Here is a 21,143-nt window from a genome sequence, read left to right on the forward strand (position 1 = left end):
ATCACCCTATTACTGGGTTGTGGGGTTAGGTGGAGGATCTTGAGGGGCATTGGGTTGAGCACGCTAGTTTCCTTGATTACCTTGCTTTTGTTGGTTCCTATTTCCCTTCATCTTATTATTTTTCTTGGGATTCAGGGGATTGGGGCCACTCTGCTGAGTGTACACTTGTTCGTATGGAGGAGGTGCTTGCTACGATGGAGGGGGAGCAGGCATGGGGGGCTAAGGCACTAGTGTTGAACGAGCTGGAATGTTAGGTTGTGCATACATATAATATGGAGATGGGGAAACATTGGTATAAGCAGGTGGTGCAACAAATGGACTTGGCATCGATTGATGCGGACGATGATATGCAGATGGTTTGCTAGGACCTGGATAAGTAGTGCCCTGATAAGGATTGTGGGAGGGATTATTGTACATGGGACTGGTCCCTCCCTAAGGTTGACCATAACTCACATATGGAGGAGCATATGGTTGGGGGTGTGAAAGAGTTCCAACAATGCGATCTGTAGCATGAGACACCCCCGGCGCAATAGCAGCACCTGGCTACGGTAGATCGGGGATGACAGTGTAAACATAACCTGACTCGGCTTAAATCAGGTCAAATTTTAGAGCTATCTAGAGAGCTTCATCCTTAGATTGAGGAAAATGAGAAGCGACATATTTCACAATGGGGGAAAAAAATTATCTAAGAAACCAATCCATATAGACTTGATCTTCGAACTCAAGAGCTTGATAGATACTCCTCCTTCTATGCCATTCCTAAACATGGTCGGAAAGGCGAGTCACAGAATTTTGATGGAATGAAGTCAAAATTTCAGTATTGGTATCATAACAGAGAGGTAATTGGAAATATGAAAGAAAGGTTGTGGCAAGAGTTGCTAAAGTGGAATGGTTTGCCCTGGGCTAGTCTACATACAACTTTGTAGTAGCTCCAGTGAGTGTACGTTAGAACAACCAAAGACGAATGGAATCATCGGTAATAGAATTGGATGAACACCACATATGAAAGGAGCGAACATGATTGGTTGGGTCTTCTCGAGGATTACCCTCAAACTTTGGGATGTCTGAGGGGATTTTTGTAGGCATTTCTATCCATGTGGGATCGTGCAGAAGAGGATCATTAATAAGTTGGTTAAAATTTGGGAGACTTAGACTAGCAAGAAAAGGAAGTAAGGGAGTCGGAGTGACCACATCTGTTGAGGTTCTGCTAATGGGGGTACCCTGGTTGGTACTTGGGTTACCACCCTAGATTCTTACACCTGCATTAGTGCCGAACATTGTGGTTGTATGAGGATTGGGGGGTGCAGAACCAAAGGATGAATCAGCAGAATCCTAATTAGAATCAGAATGATGACTTGATGAAGGACTGGGAGGATGAACTCACTCTTGACAAGGAGGAGTGATATGGCCTAACAGGAATTGAAGGCAAAGCCCTAGAATTCAATGTGACAAACACCTTGGAGGCACTATGATGTCTAGACTAAGTGATAATGATATGAAGAAAAGAGAAAAAAAACAAGCAAACACCTAGTGCAGTGGTGCCAAGTGTGAACTAATTATTTTCATGATGTTACTCTAAATGCAGGCAAACATGTCCTATTAAATAAAAAATACCTCTAGCCTATAGGTGATCTGAATCCTCAAACAATCCTAAATATATTATTTCAGATGGCCTTCCAAAGAACTTCTTAGTTGACGGAAGCTCATCCCCGTAAGCAGAGTTGTCCAAAGAAAGGTGGGGTAGAGGACCAACTGTTTCCCATAGCCAATCCTATAAGGTGTTTTCCTAAGATGGGTCACTACAGTTACCTTTGTCCCACGGGGGTGGTCGAGTCTTGAGCTTCTTGGTAGTTAGCCAATGTACGGAATTCCCTGCCACGAGTTGGGTAGCCCCGAGGAGAACTGCTCGCACGATGACCTAGCCTAACCCCCTCTGAATCAGGTTTTTGATGCACTCTGACTTTGACTGTGGGATGGTGAAGTATTTTAAGCTCCCTAATATGACAACTTCTATGTCTCAATGAAAAGTAACCGGTGGGTGTTATTGGAAGCATATCCCATCGACCCTACACCTACACTACAAAGATTTTTTGGCCCTGATGCCAAAGTGGGGTTAATCTATGTGTGTTGATTTATTAAGGTGTAGTGTTTAATGTTTTGGCTTGGTGCTATTAACCAAGCTCTCGTTCGTTTAAGGTGTGACTGTGTGTAAAATATTTGTCAAGTGGATGAGTTAATTAAGCATGTTTCATGATGCCATATGCTACTGGAAGCAAAATGATGGAATACCTTAAATGAATCTAAAATGATAGAAAGTTAAACAGTCAATCAAACATACACAACCCCATCCAAAAGGAAGACTAGGCAGCTAAGAAAGAGAAGGCAAATAGGATACTTAAAGACACATAAAGAGGCCAAAAAGATCTTATATCGAGGGACTGAGTTCTAAAGGCCCTAAGCTGTTGGAAATGGTGCAGACAAACAACAAAAATCAGAGGTGACAACTTCTATAAAGGGCAGGTATGAATCTCTAAGATCTAGGATGCTCAAGGGGATCCTAAGGGGAAAAAGGAAAACCCAAACTCTAAAGTGAGAAAAGGAAAAATAAACCTATCCAATGGATCTAAAAATTGATGGATCAGATCTGAAAAACAAAGGCTAAAAATGTTGAAAACCCTAGATTCCTCACTCAACAAATGTCTTCCTACCAATGTGGAGGAGTACTCTAAACCCTATGGGGCTATTTCCTTACTCAAAGAGACAAAACAAGTGGATCAAAGACTAAGGGAGATGAATTAACATAATTGAAAAACACAAACCAGTCTATAGACAACACTTTCAGACAAACTATAAAAAAAAAATGAATTTTTTTCAGAAAAACTGGCGAGCGCAGGTACTGACCTACTTCCTGAGCTAGCGTAGATTCTGGGTCAAAAATTGTGCTCTAGACAGAGGGAGTGCACTAAACACCCAAAAAAGTGCACTATGTTCCCACTTGTCTCGACCATTAGCTTTCAGAAAGATGTTGCCATCTCCTGCTCGGATGGTACCTGTGACCTGTGGAAAAGACTAAAAACCCTTAAGAATTTGAAAATAAGACAAAATAGGGCTTAAAATTGGAAATAAAATTGAGAGGCCTAGAAAATGGCTGAAGAAACCCTAAAATTTTTGAAACTTCAGTCACCCAAAAACTTGGTTGTTAACCAAATGGAGTCACCATTTGTTCGTATGAAAATTCCTGAAAGATGTACCAAAAACCCTCACTTAAGTCACTAGGTGACAAGTGACCCTCACAATAATTTGATGGCTGTTGTCATTCTAGATCTACAACACAAATGGAAAATTTGCAGTAAAAGAAAACAAGATCTAAGACAATTAGCAGAAAAATGATATATCCATAACAATAACCCAATGGAAAGATGATTTTAAACAAATAAATCTTTATTGATAACACCTGGTGAAGGAGATATATAGATTGGTTTGTAATCCCCCCTCCGTGGGATGGGTCCTTTGATATCCTCGATGCTTCAGAAATAGAATTTCCTCTCCCAATCATGTGAAAAACCCAAAAAAAGTGAAAAACTCAAATGGGAGTTCAATAAAATGACGATAATATTGACAATGATAATGATCATGGTGAGGAATGAATGAAAAACCCTACTTTATATAGAAAAGTATGGAGTTAATCTCGAAAATGGAGAATAATAAAATATTATTGAGCAAATTCAGATCTAACTACTTAGAATACTTTATTATAATTGTTGGAGAGGGAAAAGGAATTTAAAATGGTTAAATTCCTTTATATAGAAATAAATAACAAATAAAATGATTTGTTAATTATTTCGCAAGAAACAAGAAAGGTGTGAAATCAAAATAATTATTAAATAGTGATTTAATAATTATTCTAATAACAAAAATAAGGAAATTCAAATAAATAATGATTTATTTAAATATTCCTAGGGGATTTAGTCAAATGAGACAATAAATAATTATTAAATAATGCTTTAGTAATAATTCCTAGAGAAAATTAAATAAATAATGATTTATCTAATTATTCTCCTGGGGTTTTTTTGTTTCAAATTAGGAAATAATGTAATAAAAGTGGTTTACTAAAGTATTTTCCACAGTGAATGTGATTTTACTATGGTAAAATTAAATCCACATGGTGTATTTCAATCCACCTAGCTAAAAATGGCTAGGTGATCATTTTTTGGTGATAATAGTTCAGTTAGTACAACTATGCAAGTAGCATGCTCACACCATTTTGTTATGATGAATCATTAGAATATCAAGAAGGAATATTTTGTAAAGGGTACTCGTCTATGATGCCCTATAAAAAGTAGACAAAGTAATTTTGAAGGGTTCGATGTTTTTGTTTTGAGGGTTTGTTTGTATTGTTAATATAAAAAGAACCAAACATGTATGCTCCATTGGCAAATTAATAAAGATGTTAAGGCAATTCTACTTTCAGGAAGCAGTAGTATGTAATCTCTTCTTTGTTTATTCCATTACGTGTTTCTTTATTCTGAGATGGCATGTAATAGTATATGCTAGATTTGATCTTAGAATCATGGATTCATATGTGTCTAATTATGATTAAAGATGCTTATGATAAATGAGATATAATGCCCTTAATGAGTGCTCCATGTTCTCTGAAATTCATTTACATTTTCTCACTCTACCATTTTCTCGTTGAAGTTTTAGGCATAGGATTATTTGATAAGCCATGCGCATTAAATTTCTTTTCCTCATGACATTCTTCCAAATATTCTACAATGATCAAATGAACTATGTGCTTCTGTAATTTAGCCACCAAAGCTTTGATATTAAGTCCCCTTTAGAGTTTTTTGTTAATAAGAAATCCCACCCTTTGGAAGGGATATCTGGACCATTTATCAATCCATAATGTGTTTTGAATGTTTAATATTAATGGACAGATCTTACAAACATTATAATATGTCTTAGGTACTAACCTCTCTCAACACGGAGGTTGTCTCTAGGAGCTACAACATAATCTTTAGTGTTCTTCTCATCTTTGGAATGACATCTGCTACAATCTTCATTTCATTGCTTAAATCAGAACCCAAGTCAATAGGTCCACCACCTGCAATCCCAAGAGTTGTGATCTTCATCTCATCACCCAAATCAGATCCCAGGTTGTCTGGTCCAACAACTACAAACCAAACAACTGCAACCTTCACCTCATCATCTAAATAAGATTATTGGTCTTGTTGCACAGTGACTACCATATTCTACTTCTATTTTTTGCCATTCCTCTTTGGCTTCAATTCTGGATACATTTTCCAGCAATGCTCCTCATAATGCCCTTCTTTCTCATAATGGGTACAAGAGGTATATTCTTCCCTTTTCCTTATTGTTTCTTCCTTATTTGCATAGTTTCCTTGTTCATACCTTCCCATGTTTTCAAGGTGAATGGATTTCATACTAGCTACGTCAAGAGTAGTGGGTTTCAAAAATAAAAAATAATGTCATAGATAATCATGTAAAGAACCAATATACTTTATCAAAGTATCAGGTGGATCTAAAGGAAGGCCCAATGTTAAAGCTTGTTTCCTAAATTCCTCTGTCAAGCTTTGAAAATATTGTCCTTTGACTTGTTTCAAATGTTTCTATTCTATCATGGATTTATGATGATATACTAATGGATAAAACTGTCCTTTTAAAGAAGAAACAAATTCAAACAAGGAAGAAAGGAGTTTACCCACATGCTTACTAACTCCTTGAAGTTTTCTCTCCCACCATGTGAGAGTGGTGTCACTCAATTGAAGGGATGCTGGCTGGATATTGGCCTCATCTTCTTCAATCTATTGAATACGAGAGTACACTTCAATTTTTCTAATCTAATTATTCAACTTTTCTGCATTGGATTCTCTGTTAAACACAGGAAAATCAAACTTTACATCCAATTTTAAATAAGGATTTTTATGATATTTTCTAATGTTAGAATGATGAGAAGATGAATAAGTGGAACATTCACTAGACAAGGGAGATGGAGTTTTAAGAAGTTCTTCTCCATTCCCTTGATTAACTGAAGCATGATCTTTGGTTGGTTCCTTTTTCTTCTATTGTTTTACCATTGTCTTGTCATTTTCTGCAAACAATTTGTCCACTTTGTCAGCCATGGTGTAAAAATATTTTTGGAAAGCTTGTTATTACTCCATAAGAGCATCATGATCTATCATTTTCCTTCTTCATTTTGCATGCCCTACTTATGGATCAAAGGACTTAAGTTACCTTCACCCTTTTAGAGCTTGTTCATGGTCATCATTCACACTCATAAATTCACATCAGTTGAAGACCCACTCTGATACCAAACATGATCCAGGATCTTTTACTTCATTGATGTATTCAGAATTTCACGTAAAAAGAGAATGAAAACCACATGTGCATACACTTTAAAGAACAAGAAAACAAAAGGGAACCATAACAACAAGGAACACACAACTTAATAATAGAGTTGATTCAATGTGGACTATGTCTCTGAGCCCTGCTCAAAGTGAGGAGGCCTTTTCATTCATCAACAACAAAGTCAAATGAATACATGGAAAAAATACACCTTATACCTCCAAATATGGGGATGACTTGAAAATGGGTTGCTCGGATCAGAAAACTATCTACGCCATTAGATTCCTGACAAAAAATCATGAATTTCAGTATAAACATGACCCCTTTTTGTCATGGTCAAATCTGGGCTCCCTAGTAATCTTTTAGATTCCTGACATGATTCTCTTCTGAAGATAGGTGGAAAATTGGCTACTCAAATGAGGAAACATACTACACAATCAGACTCCTTGTGAAAAATTAGTTCAAATGAATATAAACATGGCATATTTCTGACACTGTCAAAATTTGACCCCCATGGAATCTAAATATTCCTCAAAGATTTTGCATAAAGAATATTTTGTAGAATATTCAAGGGAACATTCCCCTGGAATATAACTTTCACGAAAATCATGCCCACCTAGGTGCAATTCCACCCCATTCTTGGTTTTGTGGCTCGGTGTTTTAGCTGTCCATCCCCTGGTCAAATGGTAAGGTTGGTTTTTATACAAAATTCGGGCATTATAACCCAAGCTAGCCAGTTGGGAACCTAGTTGGTGGAGTTCAAATGAGGAATGTGGTTGGGTGGGCTTGGTTCCAACCATGTGACCCACTCGTTTGGTTTTAAATATGGTGCATTTGTTGTATTTTAAATTGGCGGCTAATCTTTATGGGGTCGCTCGTTGGGTGGGTAAGCCATCTGGTCAGGCTTGTTAAATCCCAGTCGGCCCCCAATTGGGTGGTTGTTATATTATATATGGCAGGTCATGGGCGGGGTCCCGGGTCAGACCCGCAACCCCCAACCCTTTTAAAGTATATTTTTATATAATTGGAACAATGGGGTGGCGGGGTTGGTTGTCCGCCACCCTTTTTAAATATTTCTTTTCCTATTTTTTAAAACAACCCATAAATAGTTCATCTAAATTTTAGGGGTCATTGAAAGAATTAAACAGGAGACAAATTGACCAATCTAGCTGCTAAAAAGTTCCAAAGTGTCGCTCATCTACCACCAATTTTAGTGGATTCCGCTAGATTTAGCTGGACTACCAAATTTAGTTGTGCTCCAAATTTAGTTGGTGACAAAGGTACTGCTCCTTTTGACTTAAACTTTGACTGCTAATAACTTGCACATACGAAGTCAGATTTTATTTTCGTCTACATCATTGGAATCAAGATGGAAAACTCTTCTATTTGGTCCTAGTTTCAATGAAATATGAAGACTTTGATTTTTGATCCTCTCTAGAGCCACCTGAATCAGTTTCCCATGGTTGGTTGTGATTGGCCATGGTTGAGAATAAAGACCTTGATTAACAATTATGGTTGACTGTATCCAACAATAAAGACCTTGATTGACCATGTTCAGCCATTCTAACCACAAAGATCTTGATTAACCATTATGGTTGATCATGGGTGACCATGGTTGACAATGTTCTACCATTCTCACCATAGAGATCTTAATTGACCATTATGGTTAGTCATGGTTGACCATGGTTAACCATGGTTGATAATTGTTTTCCATTCTAACCATGTTTGACCATTTAACTATGTTAATCACGGTTGACCTTGGTTGACCATTCTAACCATGTGTGTCCATTTAACCATGTTAATCATGGCTAGCCTTGGTTGACCATGGCTAACCTTAATTTCCCATGTTCGATCATTCTAACCATAAAGATATTGATTAACTATCATGGTTGACCATGGTTGACTATGGTTCATCAACGAGTTGAAAATGAATATTATTATTATATTAATGATATAAATGTTATAATTAATGTAATATTGCTGATGTAATAAAATATTAGTGAAAGATTATCATTATTACTAAAAATATTAATATTATTGTTATTAATATTAATATTAATATTAATATTAATCTTATTGTTACTTTTCTAAGAAAAATATTACAAATAATTAATATTAATATTATATAATATTATTATAAACCTAACAAAACTTAATATTATTATTATATAATAAACCTACTAAAACATATAATATTATATTATAATAATTTAATATTATTATTAACATAAAAAGGACTATAATCGTATATTATAATAAATGCAATGTTATTATAAAACTTAGTAAAAGCTATTATTATTATTATATAATTATAAATATTATATTATATAATAAATCTAATATTACATTATAAACCTAATATTATATAATAGACCTACTAAAACTTATAATATTATATTATAAAACTAATATTATTAAATAGTGTTATGAACCTAAAATAATAAAGCCTAAAGTAAACCTACCTAAATAGCATTAGTAACATTATTTTTCTAAATAATATTAATAATATATTAAAGATGTTGTTGTCATAAACTAATATTATTATTGAACCTAAAATTATAAAAACCTAAACTAATAAAACCTAATATTTAAGGTAAATCTTAAAACATGAGGTTGTAAAACCTAATAATGTTTGACCATTACAAAAACCTAAAGTTACAAAAATTTAAAGTATTTTTCTTCTTTTTCTTTCAAGTTCTATGAGTTCTCCAAATATTATTACATGCTTGACTTTTGGCTTGAGACACTGTGGCCTATGGATAGTTAAGCTATCAAAATAACAAGGGGATTGCATCCAGCTTGGGCCACATCAACCCTTAACATGGTTGGATTTTTTTCACAGAGTTTTGAACATCATGGGGTGACTTAATAACACACCCCGCCCTGTGAGCTATAAAAATCTAAAGTTATCATACTTAAAGTTTTATAAAATCTAAAACCTAAAGTTATAAACCTTAAAACCTATGGTAATGTTATGCGTGTTGATCATAGGGTACTGATATGTGGCAGTGAGTGTGTGAAAATAAACATAGTGATCCACATGTCAATGACCTAGTGAAAAGTTTATTTTAACCATATGTAGTAGATGTTACATAGCATAATACACCTGAATTCATTTATTATCAGTCCAAGCCATGTTTCAATGCAAAATCAAGCTTTTATTAATCCTTATATGTGGTTAATTGCAAGTGGAAAAATAAATGTTTAATCATGTTTTGTAAATTTTTAATTTAAACATGTGATTTAAATATTTAAGGAAGTTATCATTTCAAACACCATCCATTGATTTAGGGATGATTATCAGAACATGCCAACATCATTCATTTTCAATCATCCAATTGGAATTTGTGATTAAGAAAAGGATTAAAGTGCCCAATTCCAATCGGGGAGACACCTATCAACATAATCACTTATTTATTAAAACTACAATGTAATAATAGGCATTAGTGAATTTGGCATGGGTGATTTTTCTTCTTGTGAGTAAGAGAGGAGGAGAAATTGCAAATTGAATTAGCTTTTATGATCCATTCTTTTCCTACTTGAATTTACCAACCATTGTCTCTTGCAGCTATATGGCCTTTCTTGCACAATAAAGGTTGATCTTTAAATAAATATGTAAATTTATTTAATTCATTTTATAAATATAATAATTTATTTGATTCCATGCATGTGATATGTTATGTGCAATTTATTTCTTACAACTATGAAATGAAAAACTCGACAACATTTTTTTATAATACTACATATAGTTTAAAAGTTAAGATTTATAATCCTTGCATAATTTCATTTAATTTTAACTCCATTGTTTATGGTAAGTAAAGTATAATCCTTAATTATTTTTATTTATTTTTTTATTCCCTTGCTTAGTGCAACATTGAAATTGTTGATTACCCATTTTACGACCAAAACTAATTGTTCTTTATATAACATCCTTGCATTTTACCAATTATATAACTTGTTTGAGATCAAATACATCCAATGATCAAATACATCCAATAACATGCTCATACACTGAACTAAGTTGAGTTTACTTAATACAAAACTTAGATACGATAACCTAGGAAATCTATCCATAGAAAGAGAATAAAGCTAAATATGCTATTGTGATATGGCCTTGATTAGTCATGCTAAGCATCTCCATATTTATAAGAAAGAGCATGTCTAATATTCCTTGTAGTTGAGGATTGTTCTCGAATTATGCACCCAGCAATCTACTCGAAAAAGGAAATGAGAAAGCATTTACATAAAGAAAAGCATTATTTGGAATCATTTTCTCCCACGTATAGAGAGAAGCATGATGTGGAATAGCTGGCGATTTAGTTACACAAACAATAATTGCATTGGTTTTAACGAATTATTGCAATCTTGTGTGTTCGAAGAAACAAGGTTTTAGATGCCATTTTTAACTAATAAAATTTCCACCACTTGCATAGTATTATGGGTGACCTCTACTGTAATGAAAATCATTTCAAATCTTATTTCTTAAAGCAAGGGGAAGAGCCATGAGACATTAGATTCAGTTTGCATCATACAAGAAAATGGAACTCTTTATTCATTATTTGATTCAACAATTTCATTACCTACCATTCCCTAACATAATTACTTTAGATTATGGTTATAAATAGATAATTGCATGTTTACAATGCTGGTTTTCTTGCTAACCTTAGCCTAAATTCCCAAAAGCATTTTAACTTCGATAAGGAAATTGAATGATCAGTATTTATTCAGATGCAAGAATAAAAAAAATAGGTTTGTCTTCAGTGAAGTGGGAAAGATTGACAACTCCAAAAATGTTGAAGGATTTTTTCATGAGAAGGAGTTATTCACTTGATCCAAGTGGCTTTGGAAAACTTCAAAAATCAAAGTCCTTGAATCATAGTGAAACCAGTACCAATTCATAGAGCTCGATGAGCTGATTCCAATGGTGTGAATGACACTTCAATCTAAGTCCATATGACAAAGTTATAGCCAGTCAAGGTTTTGGTCAAATTAGGCAAAAGTCAAAGTCAAAGTCAACCTGGGGTGCCACATGGCACTCCCTTAGGCTACCACGTGTTATCCAAGTCAGCAGGTCAAGTGGGACTCACAAAACTAATGTGGCAGCCCAATCAACAAACCAAGTGGACCCATAAGCACGTGGCATCACCACAAGTTGACACATGGCAAGTAGGTGGAAAAAAAGTGGCATATGATGTGGACCAATGACAACTTGCCACATGGCACAATCACATGATGCCACATGGCATCTCAAATTAGGTACAAGTGGCCTTGGAATGTTGTAACCTCCATTTTGTCCTATTTTCATAGTTTGGGTGGTCGTTACAATGTGGACATACATTTACCATATATATTATATGGTTTGAAAACTATATTAAAACAAAAATTGGGTTTAAAGCCAAAATTGGGAGTCCATGGGTTTTGAACCCAAAATCTCCCCAACAAAGGTAACTTAATATGACTATGCCAACCATTGTGCCAACCACACAATTTTTCTTATTCTTTTCAGGAAAAAATGAATAATACAAATTATGTGTCTGGCACAAGGGTTGGCATTGGACAATTTGTCTTATTCACCCCCACACTTTGTTATAATGAAGTGTCATTCGAATGATTCAAAGGGAACCATGAAGTATGCATGAGAGAGGAGGGTGCATGCATGCTAATGAAGATATGAATCTCAAGAAGATTCTAGGAATATTCTTAGAGAATATGTTAGGGAATATTCTCATGGACTATTCTAAGTATATTCTCATTGTTGTGGAATCTTGAAGATTCTCTGGGGTCTAGAGATGATGGTGGTAGAATATAGTTGAGTTTATACTCATTTTACTCACAATTTCACAAGGATTTCAATGGTCCAGTCATATTTGGGATATGAATAGTAGATCTCAAGGGTCATGGAAGAAACCTGCCATCATTAATTATTGGGCTTGAAGTTTGAGACAACAATGCACCTTTCGAAAGTGGTTCATGTTTACAGTCAAAAGTCTCAAGAGGACGATATGGATCTTGAAAATAATTTACTGGAGAACATAAAAATAATTTATTGCGAAAAACATAAATAATTACCAAGAGGAACATATATAAAATAACTAGCAACAATAATAAAAAAAAAACACAAATGCTTATTCGGGAAAAACCCCAACTCCATGGAAAACCAACCCTAATGAAATTGCATTAACCTTAGCCAAAACCATGCCCAATATGGCCAATTGAGCCTTCACTGCTCACCACCTAGACTTGATTACAATGAAGTCTTTCTAGCCTTTTATAGGCTCCATTACGTGTAATACCATGGGTAGAAAACCATGGGCACACAAAATCATATGCCCCAAAACCACCGCTATTTAACCTGGTCAACCTTGACTCTAACCCCGAGTCAATTTTACCTAACATCCCCCCCCCCCCCCCCCCCCCCCCCCTTAAATTTGACTTGGGATTCCTTGAGTAAATCCAACCAAAACTGCTCAGTGAGACAACCTCCTCACTCTAGCCCTTACCCCCATCAAAGATTTTACTGGAGGTATTTGTTAACCTAGAATTCCCCCTATCACTTAGGTCTAAGCCTAACTTTACCAGTGATTTACCCAGAGGTATGCATGCCTTACCAAGTCTTACAACATTATGCCTATTTACATGCAATAAAACTTTTAACTTCATAACTTCATATATATATATATATATATATATATATATATATATATATATATATATATATATATATATATAGATATTTCTATTTTAACACATCCTCTTGTTTCACTTTTTCTTATGCTCTCTTCCATTTACCAAAACCCTTGATTGTAAACCACTCTAATTTTCCTCAAAATTTGCAATAAATCTTGGATTTCTTTCACATGATCTTCTCATTGCCTTTTTACGAGACATAAATCCATGCAATTTGTAGGTCACTCCATCATGTATTACGACTCTTGTTTATTCTTTTGCAAAAAATCTCTTCCGTAGCTACCATCCTGGGCTCACTTGCTAGTATATACTTTAGCCAGTCATCATTCAGAGTTTCCATCATTGCACACTTATCCATCTGCATGTCAAAATCTGGGGGTACCTACACATCTAGCTTCAATTGAGATGCTAACCCGACAATGACCCCATGTTGCTCATGTTGCCCATAACTCAATTAGTGTATCCTAAATTCATGCCCATGCATTTTGCTTCTACAAAAGTGCCCATGCCACTGTCTACAATAACATTTTCCTTCTCACCATTGCTTCATATATAGCCTTGGTCACCTCAAAACTTCCCCCACCACCCTATCTATTGCTCTTGGCATTGTATTCACTGCCCTCAAGTGGCTACAACAACCTCCACCATGGCCTCGCGTGCCCCTTCCTCTTCCTCTATCTATCCTCACTACCTCTACGGGCAGAAGGGTTTTGGAAGGGAGTTTAATAGGTTAAGGTTGAGACCGTGGTGGTCGCTGTTGGCCATTTTTCTTGGAAGTGGACTTGGGATCCTTCTCTCCTCCCTAATGTTGTTTCCACCCCGATCTCCATGGTTCACACAACCACCAACTCATCCACCATGATTGCAGGTCGTGGTTGTTGACAGAATCTCCCGCAATTGTTACTACCAACAAAATCCACCAGCCACACAACTGTCCACTCATCTAGGATCATCGTGCCCATGCTCCATTCGCTGTGCTTCACCTGCTTTGGCACCTTTCACAACATCAACACAACCGCATTCTCAATTATGTAACAATTGATGTCTCAGCTCCAAATTACGGCCTTTTGGCCATTGAAAACATAAGATTATAGTCTGACACCATGTTCACGAGCTTTTCTCCACCCTGGCTATGGCCAACACCTCAAACACTCTAAGCTTCATCTCGTTGGCTCTCGTATTCAACCAAAGAGATCCATTTTTTTTTCTCTTCTAAGCATTACTTTCCAGATCTAAATCTGCATGAGTGCAACAAATCAAATCTCTTTCATTCACCAAACCAATAAAACCCTTGGCAATAGAAGCATCCCTCTAAAGCCAACATCTGGCTTTGATAAAAATTGAAAAGAATTTACTAGAGAGCATAAAAATCATTTATTACGAGAAATATAAATAATTACCAAGAGGAACATACATAAAATAACCAACAACAAACATAAATCATAAACATGGATGTTTATCCGAGAAAAACCCCAACTCCAGGGAAAAGCTACCCTAATGAAATTTCATTAGCCTTGGCCAAAACCCTGGCTAATTTGTCCAAGTGAGCCTTCACCGCTCACCTCCTTGACCTAATTACATTGAATTCTTTCTAGCCTTTTATAGGCTCCATTACGTGTAATACCATGGGTACACAATACCATGTTCCCCAAAACCACTGTAATTTAACCTGGACATCCTTACATCTAACCCCAAGTCAATTTTACCTAACAAATCTGTTGGTGCTCTGATTGTTGTGATTAGAACAATTAAATTTCAAGTCACTCCTAGGAATATAGGTATAATGATGTATTTTTCCACGTATTTTTCTTTCTTTTTTATGAGATCAATGAATCGACCTCCCCATTATTGAAGCAAGGCCCGGAGACGTAGTCCACACTAGAAAAATTTTGTTATCAAACATTGGTGCATTGTATTTATAATCTCTTTTATGTGCTTGCATACATGGTTTTTTACGCTCATTCATGTAATTATGCTAACATAAACCAAAGAAAAGATGTTGGATAATGTCATTAAATCAAAGATCCTGGATCAAATTTGGTATCAGAGCGATATTCTTGTTGATGTGAATTGTGAGTGTGTATGATAACTAGGGCCAAAATCAAACAAGGAATTGTGAATGTCATCATAGGAAAGGGATTAAAGTGAGCAAGGATTCAAGAGTTGGAAGAAATTAATTAATGCATTTAAGAAGAGAATGCAGAGCTTAGAAGGCTTCTACAAGATGCAAAGGAGGAGAAGTGGAAACTGAGGCTCATCTTAAAATAGACTATGGAGGAACAAATGGAAGAATGTTCCACTACAAAAGGAGAGATGGACAAAGAATATGACCAACTGTCACTAACATGATTGAAGGTAAAGGAAACTCTTTCTCATGGTGCTATTTCTATTGGAAGCATTGAGATACCTATTCCAAGGATTGACATGGAAATCCTCACCAAGATGGGGTATAAAGGACGAGGACTTGGTATTAATGTCTAATGAATTACCCAACCATTAGAGGTTACAAGAATTCCTTAATTTACAGGATTGGGGTATATTAAAGGACAATGTTCAAAGGAAATAGAAGCAAGATATTCATCAAATAAACAATCCAATCCATTGCCAAAACCATCTAGGAAAGAGGATGATGCATCACTTTTCGAGAATGATACCTCCAAGTGCATCACTTTTCAAGAATGATACCTCCAACAAGAGATCCAAGAGGAGAACAAATTCCAAATATCCTTCTCATAATTGCAGCAAGGAAAATTCAAAAAGGTATTATCCACACATATATTCTAGTGTTCCTTTCAATTATAAGAAAATTTGAATGCTAGGAAAAATTTATGGCATAAAAGGCCTTATATGTTTTGTGGGCTAAACAATCATTGTGCTTCAAGATGTTGGAAAAGACAATCTTTGGACACATAGATATGGTCAATAAAGCAAATGGGTAATTCTCCTCACCATAAGAAGGAGTGCAACAAGAACAAAATTTTCAACCATTGCAATAAGGGTTGACATTAGAGAGCTATGCGTTGGAAGCTCCATCTAGAGTTGCGTCCCAAGAAAGACCAGAAAGCACCTATGAAGGAACCAGCTAGTGAAGCAGTTCAATAAGAAAGTTCCTACATGAACTCCCATTAGCATGGTTAGGTGAGAGATAGGTAGCCTTTTTAAGTAGTTGATCATGGCCACCATTGTAAATCACATATTGTGGTTGTTTGAAAAAGTGATGAATATATAACATCACTTCTATATACAACATAGTGATATTTTGGCCTTTAGTTGAATAAGATAAGGTATGGATTCTGATGTAAACTTGACCATGAGTGTGTTATAAACTCTTGGCAAGTATTATTTTGTTCAGATCTTGCAAGTAGGACATGTATTGGTAGCTACAAGTTTGCATATGGATACAGGTGTCGATTTCATCATTCCAAGTTCTAAAGTACAAAGGTGAAGGAAAGGGAAGGTGGCCTATCAGAGCCATTTGTTATGCGGATCAAGACTGTAGATCATGTTTATACCTTTAAAGAACCAAAAGTGATTTAGTGGGGAGGAATGATCTAGGTGGCTCTAGAAAACCTCAAAAATAAAATACTAGTTCGTAGAGCTTAATAAGTTTATTCCAATGACGTGAATGACACCTCAATCCGAGTCTGTATGAGAAAGTTATGGCTACTCAACATCTTGGTTAAACTAGGAAAAAGTCAAAGTAAAAGTCAAGCCATGGTGCCACGAGGCACTCCCATAGGATACCACATGGCATTGAAGTCAATAGGCCAGATGGGACCCACAAAACTTATGTTGCAACCCAATCAACATATCAAGTGCACCCACAAGCAATTGACGTGGTAACACCACAAGTTGACACTTGGAAAGTAGGTGGCAAAGGTGGCATATGATGTGGACCAATGAGAGATTGCCACATGGACTAATCACATAGTGCCACACGGCATCTGAAATTAGGCCCAAGTGGTCTTGGAATGGTGCAACCTCCATTTTTGTCTTATTTGCATGGTTTGGGGGGTCATGACAATGTGGACATATGTTTACCATATATTATATCGTTTGAAAACTATATTAAAACCAAAATTGGGCTTTAAAACTATATTAAAGCCAAAATTGGGAGTCCATGGGTTTTGAACCCAAAACCTCCCCAACAAAAAGTAACTTAATATGATTATTCCAACCATTGTGCCTACCACAAAATTTGTCTTATTCACCCTCACACTTTGTTATAAAATACCATTCGAATGGTTCCACCATGGAGCATACATGAGAGAGGAGGGAACACACAAGCCAGTGCACACACGAATCTAAGGAATATTATAGAAATATTCAAAAATCATATGTTAGGTAATATTCTTATAGAATATTTTAAGTATATTCTCATTGTTGTAGAATCTTGAAGATTCTTTGGGGGTCCAGAGATTACAGTGGCAAAATATAGCTGAGTTTATACTCATTTTACTTAGAATTTCACAAGGATTTCAATGGTGTAGTCAGATTTGGGATCTGAGTAGCAGATCTCAGGGGTCATGGCATAAACCCACCTTCTTCATTAATTGTTGGCCACGAAGTTCGAAACAACAATGCACCTTTCAGGCGTGGGTCTTGCTTACAGTAAAAAGTGTTAGGAGGATGAGACAAATCCGTTGATGTTGTGATTAGAGTGATTAGAGTGTTCAAATTTCAAGTCACTCATAGGAATGAAGGTATAATGATTTATCTTGTGATGTAATGGCATTTCTTTTTTATTATATGAATGAAGCAACCTCCCCACCATTGAAGTAGGGGTTGGAGACATAGCCCACAATAGACAAACTTCATTATCAAACATTGTGTGCATTGTCTTTATGGTATCCTTTATGTTGCGTCTTCTTTATGTGCTTGCATACATGTTTTTTAGATGCTCATTCATGCAATTCTACTAACATCAACCTAAAAAAAGATTTTGGATAATGTCAATAAATCATAGATCCTAGATCGTCACTTTAACTCTTGCTGCAAAAAGTGGATGGCGGGTTTTTTTAAAAACAACTTGTGGAGCTCGATCATGATTTTAAAATACCTAAAGGATAATTTGGTGGAGGTATGATTAAGACAAAAGAAAAAATCAACTAGAGGCAGATCAATGATTTGGAGAAATGTCGTCTAAGGCATCCAATTTATGGAAAAAAGGATCATGTGGAAAATTCGTAATGGAAGGAATGTATTAATTGGTCAAGACCTACGGATTGGGTGTAATGGTAGACACAAAATATTTACGGGTCTGGTATATTTTCTAGATTCTCACAGTGTTATTATATTGCAAATGTATCTAGAGACGATCCCACGGTTGTTGATAATCAAGTCTTAGCCTCTACTAAAGATTTGTAAATCCCACTATTTTTATAGGAAAATGGAATAGATTTTTTATGACTTTGGGGAAAGTAGATATTTTTTAAATAGGGATGAAGAGGGTAGTATTTCTTGGTCTAAAATTAAGCGATGTGGGGTTATTTCAATGAAGCAAGGATACAATGCTTTGATACAACAAAATATGACATGTGAATCAAAATGGTAGTTTAATTTTGTTTGGAAGGCTTAAGGACCCCTAAAATGTCGTATTTTTTTATAGCTTCCCCTTGAAAGGAAAATTATCACATGGGATTTTTTAGCAGATGCGAAGCTCCTGGAATCTATGTTTTATGACATTAGAATAGTGAATTTATTAACCATTTCCTTTTTTCGCCTTTTGTGAAGATTATTTTGAAAGAGGCTTTGTCTATCTTAAAACTACAAAGTTGTCGGTTTGGAAACTCTATTGAAGAAATTCCTTAGCTTTAGGTTTAGTGGTAACAACCCTGGTGAAAATTCCATGTAATAAAAGTTAAAAATAATAACCATGGTTGATGGAGAACTTATTCCAAGTTGAATGTTGGACAAGACATCCTATGGGGTGTTCATTTGGTTGTTTATGGCTAAGGAAATTGGCAAAGGAAATGGCCAAGGCTTTGGAAAGGCAAAATGACATTTTTGGCACATTTATTTATGAAAATAATGGAAATTAGGAGAAAAAAGAGGTGAAAGGTCATAGGTTGCATGTGAGGAGGAAAATCAAGGAAAATAATGGGAAATGAAGAAAATAGAGGCCTCATTCATAAAAAGGCTTCTGAGGATCAGTTGGTAACCTTTTGTCAGTTGTGTTTTGGAGCTCTCTCTCTCTCTCTCTCTCTCTCTCTCTCTCTCTCTCTTGGACACTTAGTGTTTCTTGGAGCACTTTGGCATTGGGGAAAGAAAGGAAAAGAAGGCAAGAGGAAGTAAAGCTCAAGCAGGGAAAGGCAGGATCAAGCAGCTACAATAGGCTTCATTGTAGGTATCGACTTGCATGTGTATTTCCCTTGCTACATTTGGCATGCATGGTATTGCAAGTGGTTCTTTTCTATTATGGCATGGGTTTTTCTAGGTGTGCAAGTGTTCTTTAGTGTAGCCTTTCCATTTCCTAATAGCTTTGATGAGATCGGTTCTCATATTCAGTTGATCTAGGATGGTCGGTTCGATTAGAAATTGAGTGAGGTGGATCTACGAAATGAAAAACACATGGCCTAGTGGTCCCTCAACTGGGTTGTGGATCATCGTAAAGCCACTGGCCTAGTAACCCCTAAGCCAGACTATGGGTTGCAGTAAATCCAAGATTGTGTGCTTTGGTGGGCTTAGGAATCCTTGCCGGTGAATGGAAGGATATATAGTAAAGCCAAGAGGTGTATTTCTCTCTGTTGGGCCTAGTAGTCCTGGGATGGGATCTACGGTAAATCCTAGGGAGTCTGTCTCAGTGTAGGTCCTAGCGATCCCTAGATCAGACTGTGAATTATGGTGAATCATGAGAGACTAGGAGGCACTCAAATTCCTCACAGTGTAGGTGGAGAACTCTAGTGGCATTTGTGCTTGTTTGGTGTTTTTTTTGGTGTGTTATATGAGTCCCACATTCATGCTTGGAATATGGCACAGGGGTGATTGGTTGAAGAGAGACTTGGCTCTGCCAATCTATGGTTGGATGGAATGTGGTAGTCCCATCTCCGATTGGTTTATTGCTTTCATTAATGAAGAATTCATTCCCTTGGTTTCATGGGTAAATGTATTGACTTATATGTAGATCGTATGGATAATATATTTATGGTATTTTTGTTGTTACTGTGTTGGTTATATGTATGTTTTATGATAGCAACTATGTATGTCTCTAAGCATGTTTTTACTTGTAAATGAATGGATAATGTGTGTATGACCTAATAGATGATAATGTAGAAAATGACATGAGGTAACAATGGTTCATAGTGATTCTCAGATAAGTACGAGATCCCTATGTTTAATTATGTTGGTTACACATGTAGATTACATGTTTGTGATATGTTTGATGAAATGCTTGTCATGGCTAGTAGGGGTATGATTAAGGTCTTGTTTAACTTATTTCTTTTGAATGATTGTTTCCCTATTATTTTACTGCTCCTAAGTTATCATTCCATTCTGGACAGTGACCTAGGCTCTGGGCCTGAAAAAGTGGCTCAAATCTTGGGGAAGCTGGCACATAACTGGAAAAATGAGTCTCTGGACACTGGAAGGTAAGCCTATGAGAGCGAATTTGAGTTTCTAGACGTTATCATGCTTATAGAATGAGAGCGACTGAGGCTAAAAATGGTCAAATTTTTAGTAGTACCTAAGGGAAAGTTGTCTGAAGTGTTGGATTGGTTCCTGAAGGTCCCAAAGCTGATGTTGATTATTTTTGTGTTTCCATCGATTCTAGTTCCTTAAGGTCACATAGGAGGTCGAATTGCTAGTTACTTGGGTAGATGTGGTATCAGAGCATGGTTCACCCCTCAGACTAGATGGGATATGTGTTCGTCATGCATGCATGTCAGTTGCATGTGTATCTCTCACACTTACATTCCGTGTGCTTGTTGCATTGCATAATGTTGATCATGGTTGTAGTAAGGTTGTCATGAGGAACTTAATGACTGATTTTGTGGAATGCATCATCATGAGTATATGACTGGTTACATATTGTTACATGTTGCTTACATGTTGTATACATCCTTGTATTTCAGTTTTCATTCTTGTATGTTTGT

Source organism: Pinus tabuliformis, chromosome 5_2 (assembly GCF_031772625.1).
Source record: "Pinus tabuliformis cultivar Carrire ecotype Pingquan chromosome 5_2, CPIR1, whole genome shotgun sequence".
Classification (NCBI taxonomy): Eukaryota; Viridiplantae; Streptophyta; class Pinopsida; order Pinales; family Pinaceae; genus Pinus; species Pinus tabuliformis.